Below are 7,156 nucleotides of genomic sequence, written 5' to 3' on the forward strand. Positions count from 1 at the left end.
TTCTGGAAACTTAAAGACACCCAGACGCTTATATATATATATATATATATATATATATATATATATATATATATATATATATATATATATATATATATATATATATATATATATATATATATATATATAACCACTACGCTATCCAGCGTAGTGGTTAAACTACACGCCTTTGGAACAGAGGATCGCAAGTTCGATTCCTGCCTGGGGCGTCTGTATCCAGTAAGGGTCCTAAGGCTAGACCCCCTATGCTAAGCAAGCCTACCGCAGACATGAGCGAGACAGATAAATATGAAGGCATGCCGGCTCGGACGTCGCCCGGATCAACAAGGTCCGCGTCAGGTGTTGAGGAACCAGGGCACCCTGACGAAAAGTGGGCTACTGGAACAAGAAGGCATCGGTGGGCAAGGGACGAAAACAGGGCGTTGTTGGAATGCTACTACGCAAGTAACCCCGGCGGAAGGGGCTACATGAATAGGATGAGGGACCTATGGATTCTTCGATACCCAACATCCACAATGACGGCGAAACAACTAGTAGCTCAGTGTTCCAACATTCGAAAGAAGGGACTGCTCTCACAGCTAGAGATTGACGAGGTACAACACAAATGCTACGGCAAGGAGGAGTCAGGACGCCAGGTCAGGGGGGAGATATCATCACCCCCACCCGAGATTGGGTACATAGCCCCAAGTGCGATAGGAGAAGGATCGTTGAGTGCGAGAGGAACTGACCTGAAAAATAGGATCATGGCCAAGCTTGAAACCTGGATCCCCCGTAGCCGGTTACCAAGATTACGTGAAGTACCCTCAGAAGGTCTGCTAGATGATGTTAATGCAGCACTACGGGCAATACCTACAACCACGATTACCGACACTAACAAGCTGATCTACAATACGGCAGCAGTGATCAGTGAGATGCTTGGCTACAAGTTGAACAGCGACAAGGGGCAGTACCCTCCATGGAGAAGGAGGCTAGAGGGCAAGATCAAAGTAGCACGGAGAGAGGTTAGCCAACTAACGGAGTTGCAGAAAGGTGCGACAAATAAGGTGCCTAAGAAATACAGCAAGTTGTCCATACCTGAGGCCTTGGAAACTGCCAAGCAAAGACTCACAGCCTTGGCCAGCCGCTTGAGGAGGTACACCAGAGAGATAGAAGGCAGGAGAATAAACCAGCTGTTCTCCACAGAACCAGCAAAGGTGTACTCTCAGTGGCAAGGGAACAATAAGAGAACAGCACCACCAAGGCTGGAGACGGAGCAATACTGGAAGAGCATATGGGAGAAGGATGCAACCCATAACGGCAATGCTCAGTGGCTAGAGGATCTGAGGGCAGACCACAGCGACCTCCCTGAACAGGGTCCAGTAACCATCACAGTGGCAGATATCCAAGAAAGGGTCTCCAGTATGAAGAGTTGGACAGCACCAGGGCCCGACATGGTTCACGCCTACTGGCTGAAGAAGCTGACTGCACTCCACGAGCGTCTGGCAGCACAAATGAACCAGCTGCTAGTTAACGAAAGACACCCGGAATGGCTAACTGAAGGCCGGACGGTCCTGATCCCCAAGGACCCCAAGAAGGGACCGGTCCCCTCCAACTACCGACCAATAACCTGCCTCAGTACTACATGGAAGCTCCTGTCAGGCATCATATCGGCTAAGATGAACAGGAACATGGGTCAATACATGAGCGGGACACAGAAAGGAATTGGCAAGAATACCAGAGGTGCAAAACACCAGCTACTGGTAGACAGAACAATCAGCCGAGACTGCAAGACCAGACTGACCAACCTGTGCACTGCCTGGATTGATTACAAGAAGGCCTATGACTCAATGCCCCACAGCTGGATACTGGAATGCCTAGAATTGTACAAGATCAATGGGACCCTAAGAGCCTTCATCAGGAACTCAATGGGGATGTGGCGTACAACACTAGAGGCCAACTCCAAGCCCATAGCACAAGTTACCATCAAGTGCGGGATCTACCAAGGAGATGCTCTGTCCCCACTGCTGTTCTGCATAGGCCTGAACCCCCTCAGTGAGATCATTAACAAGACTGGCTACGGATACCGACTACGGAACGGAGCAGTTGTCAGCCACCTCCTGTACATGGATGACATCAAGCTGTATGCCAAGAGTGAACGAGACATCGATTCACTGATCCACACTACCAGGCTATACAGCAATGACATTGGAATGTCGTTCGGACTGGAGAAGTGTAGTCGGATGGTAACAAAGAGAGGGAAGGTAGTCAGAACTGAGGGGATTGAACTACCAGAAGGCAACATTGCAGACATAGAGGACAGTTACAAGTACCTGGGGATCCCGCAGGCAAATGGGAACCATGAAGAGGCCGCTAGAAAGGCTGCAACCACCAAGTACCTGCAGAGGGTCAGGCAAGTCCTGAGGAGTCAGCTGAATGGTAAGAACAAGATCCGGGCCATCAACACATATGCCCTGCCCGTGATCAGGTACCCTGCTGGGGTAATAAGCTGGCCAAAGGAGGAGATAGAAGCCACTGACATAAAGACAAGAAAGCTCCTGACCATGCATGGAGGGTTTCACCCCAAGTCCAGCACCCTGAGGCTGTACGCTAAGCGGAAGGAAGGGGGCCGGGGACTGGTGAGTGTCAGCACCACAGTCCAGGATGAGACAAGGAACATCCAAGAATACATTGGGAAGATGGCCCCAACTGACCGAGTGCTCAGTGAATACCTCAGGCAGCAGAAACCCAAGAAAGAGGAGGGAGACGAGGAACCATCATGGAAGGACAGGCCCCTGCACGGTATGTACCACCGGCAGATAGAGGAGGTGGCTGATATCCAGAAATCCTACCAGTGGCTGGACAAAGCTGGACTGAAAGACAGCACAGAGGCACTAATCATGGCAGCACAAGAACAAGCTCTGAGTACAAGATCCATAGAGGCTGGGGTCTATCACACCAGGCAAGACCCCAGGTGCAGGCTGTGTAAAGATGCCCCAGAGACTATCCAGCACATAACAGCAGGGTGCAAGATGCTAGCAGGCAAGGCATACATGGAACGCCATAACCAAGTGGCCGGCATAGTGTACAGGAACATCTGTGCCGAGTATAACCTAGAAGTCCCGAGGTCAAAATGGGAGATGCCCCCAAGGGTGGTGGAGAATGACCGAGCTAAGATCCTGTGGGACTTCCAGATACAGACGGACAAAATGGTGGTGGCTAACCAACCGGACATAGTGGTGGTAGACAAACAGAAGAAGACAGCCGTAGTGATCGATGTAGCGGTTCCCAATGACAGCAATATCAGGAAGAAGGAACACGAGAAGCTGGAGAAATACCAAGGGCTCAGAGAAGAGCTCGAGAGGATGTGGAGGGTGAAGGTAACGGTGGTCCCCGTGGTAATCGGAGCACTAGGTGCGGTGACTCCCAAGCTAGGCGAGTGGCTCCAGCAGATCCCGGGAAAAACATCGGAGATCTCTGTCCAGAAGAGCGCAGTCCTGGGAACAGCTAAGATACTGCGCAGGACCCTCAAGCTCCCAGGCCTCTGGTAGAGGACCCGAGCTTGAAGGATAAACCGCCCGCAGGGGCGTGCTGGGTGTTTTTTTATATATATATATACATATATATACACATATATACACATATACATATATACACATATATATGTGTATATATGTATATGTGTATATATGTGTGTATATATATATATATATATATATATATATATATATATATATATATATATATATATATATATATATATATATATATATATATATATATATAGTGAGAAGGATCAGAAACACTGATCTAAACATGCAGAGCTCTCATAAAGCCTCGTGGGCCAGAGAAGAGTTGTGTTGTTGTCGTGTTGATCTGTCAGCGAGCCGAGGATGGTAAATGGTGTGTATTTGTATAGCGCTTTACACTATACACAATCATCCACCCATTCACACATTCAGGACTCAGCTGTTGCATCATGTGGGGAATTACATCATCACTACCAGCAACAAAAGTACTTCCTGTTAACAGGAACACGAGGCCGCGAGCAGGAAGGACACGCTGATGAGTAAATACAAAAGCAGGAGGGAGAGGTGCAGTTACAACTCCTGAAGCTTCCTGTCTTTCAACACATTAGGTCTGTGCTTCAGTCCGACTCCAGGCAGCCTGGAAAACCTGGGAACTCTAAACTGTTTTCCAGTCCTGGAAAACTCCCCAAGTTTATAGATCAGGACCTGAATAAAAAACACTGTAAATACACAATGTAAACATAAAGTCTTTATGAGGGTCAGATTTTTCTTTCCCCTCAGTGATGTTTTACACACATCGTGTCTGAAACCAAACTTTTACTCCCTTCATGCATTAAAGTCTCTGTGCAGAAGCTTTTAACGCAGACTGACTTTGACTTTTTCGTGCTTTCTTTTTAAACTACCAGTCACATGAGTGACTAACTGGGCTTTAAATCCAGGCGTCGTATCAAAGGCGCTGTCAGGTGAGGCTGTGGCATCAGAAGCTGAGTTCAGGTGTCAGCACGTTCAGTGTGATTCAGGAAGCCGGGTCAGTGTTCGTACACGGACATGCTGGCGTTCAGCTCACTCAAGCCTGGGCTGTGGCCCCTGATGTTCTGTTTCCGTTCAGTCGGGGTGCTGGAAGCCAACTGAGATTTCTTTTACATACGTTTATTTTCATTGGCAGCATTTAATATAAACACGTGTCGCCAGTGTAACGTGAGAGAAACTAACATCGGCCATCATCGGTCTCACACCAACCTGCCCTTTCCCTCCTGCTGCCACCCCGTCACTCGTCTCCACCTGGTCTCCAGGTGTTTAAACTCCACCTTCACCGTTCCACCATCTATTCAGTCCTCTTCTCCACCAAACCCACTGAGAATATGCTGTGAATATTTTGTCTTCAGCACCAGTGTGAGCAGACTGTGGTCACTGTAGGCTGACTGCTTCATGATGATATAATGTGGAAAAATGTATTTTATAACTGATCATTTGAAGGTTATGGCTGATGCCTGGCTAAGAGCCCAGCAGGGTTATTAAATGTGGCCAAGCAGGCCTTTAAAGTTCACATCAGTCAAGCGGAGGACGCTGTGAACTCGTCAGACTGGAGCCGCTCCAACAGTAAAAAGTTCCTGAAATCTCGTCCCGTTCGTGTAATGGCATATCCTTCCTTATTTACATGTGTCACATAGCTGCGTTCGCTTCACTTTCAGCAGCGGCTCATTAATCCACGTTACTTTGGTTCTTACTGACTCTTCAGTTTGACACCCGGCCCGACCACATCCTTCCTCAAACTCAAATGCAAAGAAGTACAACCGTCTTTCTTTCGCTCTTACAGTAAAACTAAAATAGGTGTGGCGTGACTAAACACTGCCAAGAAAGACAGAAGAGCCCAGAGGAAGTACACATCAGAAGTTGTTTTATTAAACATATAAATACAAATTTAAACAAAGGAAGTGAAAAAAAAGTTCATGAGCGAAATCTCTAAAACAGAGTCGTGGATCAGAGTCTGTGAGGAAGTGACCAGAGCTAAAAACATCTTTTAATGACCCTTCGATCAGTTTGTAAAGTCCTCGGCTGGATTTGAAAGGCCTAAAATATGTTGCAAAAACAAGAGTAGGAGCAGAGTGGACAGGCCGGTTAATCCACGCTGCGGGAATCTCAAACAGAGCCTCCGAACCCCGCGGATCGTCGGCAACAACAAACCAGGCGGGAGGTCACCTTCCAGCCGCTCCTCATTTGCCTCAACTCCTCCAGAACGAGTTCAGACTGGAAAAAATTTGCCCTGAGGTCAGCGAACGCATCATCAGAGATAAGACTTTTAGGAAAAGGTCTCTTTAAAAGCTTGGACCCTGAAAGGCGTCCACTGACCTCCGCGTTTCACTGTGGAAAAGCTGGCGGCGGCTGTGCGATCCACCAACGACTGAGCCCATAAACCAAAGCTTTGGTGGGTTCAGTCGCAAATGTGAAATTTTGTACTTGGAAAAAATCTGATTTTCCAAGTTTTTTAAAGCCAAACTTGCGTTTACTGACATGATGGACTGGAAATCATTAAACTTTAAAAGGGATCGATCAGCTGATCATTAGTTGATCTTCAGTCCAAATGTTTCACGCTTAAACTTTTCCAACGACTCAGCTGTAAGACTGTTACATTTACATCTTTAACTCTAAATACTCGGTTACGCTTCCACCAGTGGAGCCGATCGAGGCTCCAACAATCGAACCAGTGTCGATTAAACTGTTAACGATTGATTAAGAATCTGTTCTTAGTTCATTTTAAGCAAATCTCTTCATAAAGTTCAGTTTCAGGGTTAACGCGTGGGCTCCTCAGAGGGTTGGATTTCTGCAGAGACGAACAGCTACAACCTGACACCATCGCATTAACCCAGACGAGTCAAACACGACGTGTTTGACTGTGGCAACAATTTTCCCACCATTTCAGCGCCGCGACGTTCTGCTGAAAGTGTCCTCGCTTTGTAAAAAGGAATTTGGCGTAAACAGCGTTTGGACAGCGTTACGTCACATTAAAGTCTGACAGCGTGCAGGCGTTGCCGTAAAGCTGAGCGTTTAGCCTGTTAGCTCACAGCGCTCGAGTTCCCTCGCATCATTTAAATCTGAGAGTCTCCGATGTCAGAGACCGACACGCCCCTCCTGCAGCGAATAAACGCTGTTCACGAACGGCTGATTGTCAGAACAAAACCTGAAAACTCCTCACTCCTCTTCCTCGTGACGTAAACGCAACTTTATTTTACTCGCCGTGACGCATGCAGGACTTGTCAAACAGGAAGTCCTGCGGAGTACATTCAGAGCGAGCGCGGGGCCCCGCCCACTCACACAGGTGGAGGTAGGAGCGTTTGGTTGTCTGAAAGGTTGTGTGGAAATTGCCGAGTCGACCTTTAACCTCTCGCAGACACATGGCGGAGGAGCCGACATTAAAAAAAAAATAGAAGCGCTCTCAGAAGTTCAACTGGAATCTTTTTATTTACAACCCAGAAAAGTGGACGCTCGAGTTCTGCTCTCTAATCCGGCTTCACATCAGCAGCTCATTTTTGACCTTCTTCTTCTTCTTCTGTCATTTATTCGCCGCACTCAGCTCATCATCACAGCTGACCCCACCCACAGACGTTGGCGAACATTACTGAGCTCGTCTACATCGGTGCATCTAGATCAGT

General features: G+C 47.6%; 2 protein-coding genes across 2 annotated transcripts in view; one reads left to right on the forward strand and one right to left on the reverse strand.

Annotated features, from left to right (window-relative positions):
- The window catches only part of LOC101485919 (serine protease 27), a 63,253-nt gene that overhangs the window by 47,796 nt on the left and 8,301 nt on the right, over positions 1 to 7,156 (forward strand). The window lies entirely within an intron of this gene.
- The window catches only part of ubald2 (UBA-like domain containing 2), an 11,581-nt gene continuing 9,811 nt past the window's right edge, over positions 5,387 to 7,156 (reverse strand). The window contains exon 3 of the mRNA XM_004556443.5: positions 5,387 to 7,156. This exon is cut by the window's right edge and continues 1,638 nt beyond it. The gene's annotated coding sequence lies outside the window, so the exon portion shown is untranslated.

This window comes from Maylandia zebra, linkage group LG4, assembly GCF_041146795.1.
Source record: "Maylandia zebra isolate NMK-2024a linkage group LG4, Mzebra_GT3a, whole genome shotgun sequence".
Taxonomy (NCBI): Eukaryota; Metazoa; Chordata; class Actinopteri; order Cichliformes; family Cichlidae; genus Maylandia; species Maylandia zebra.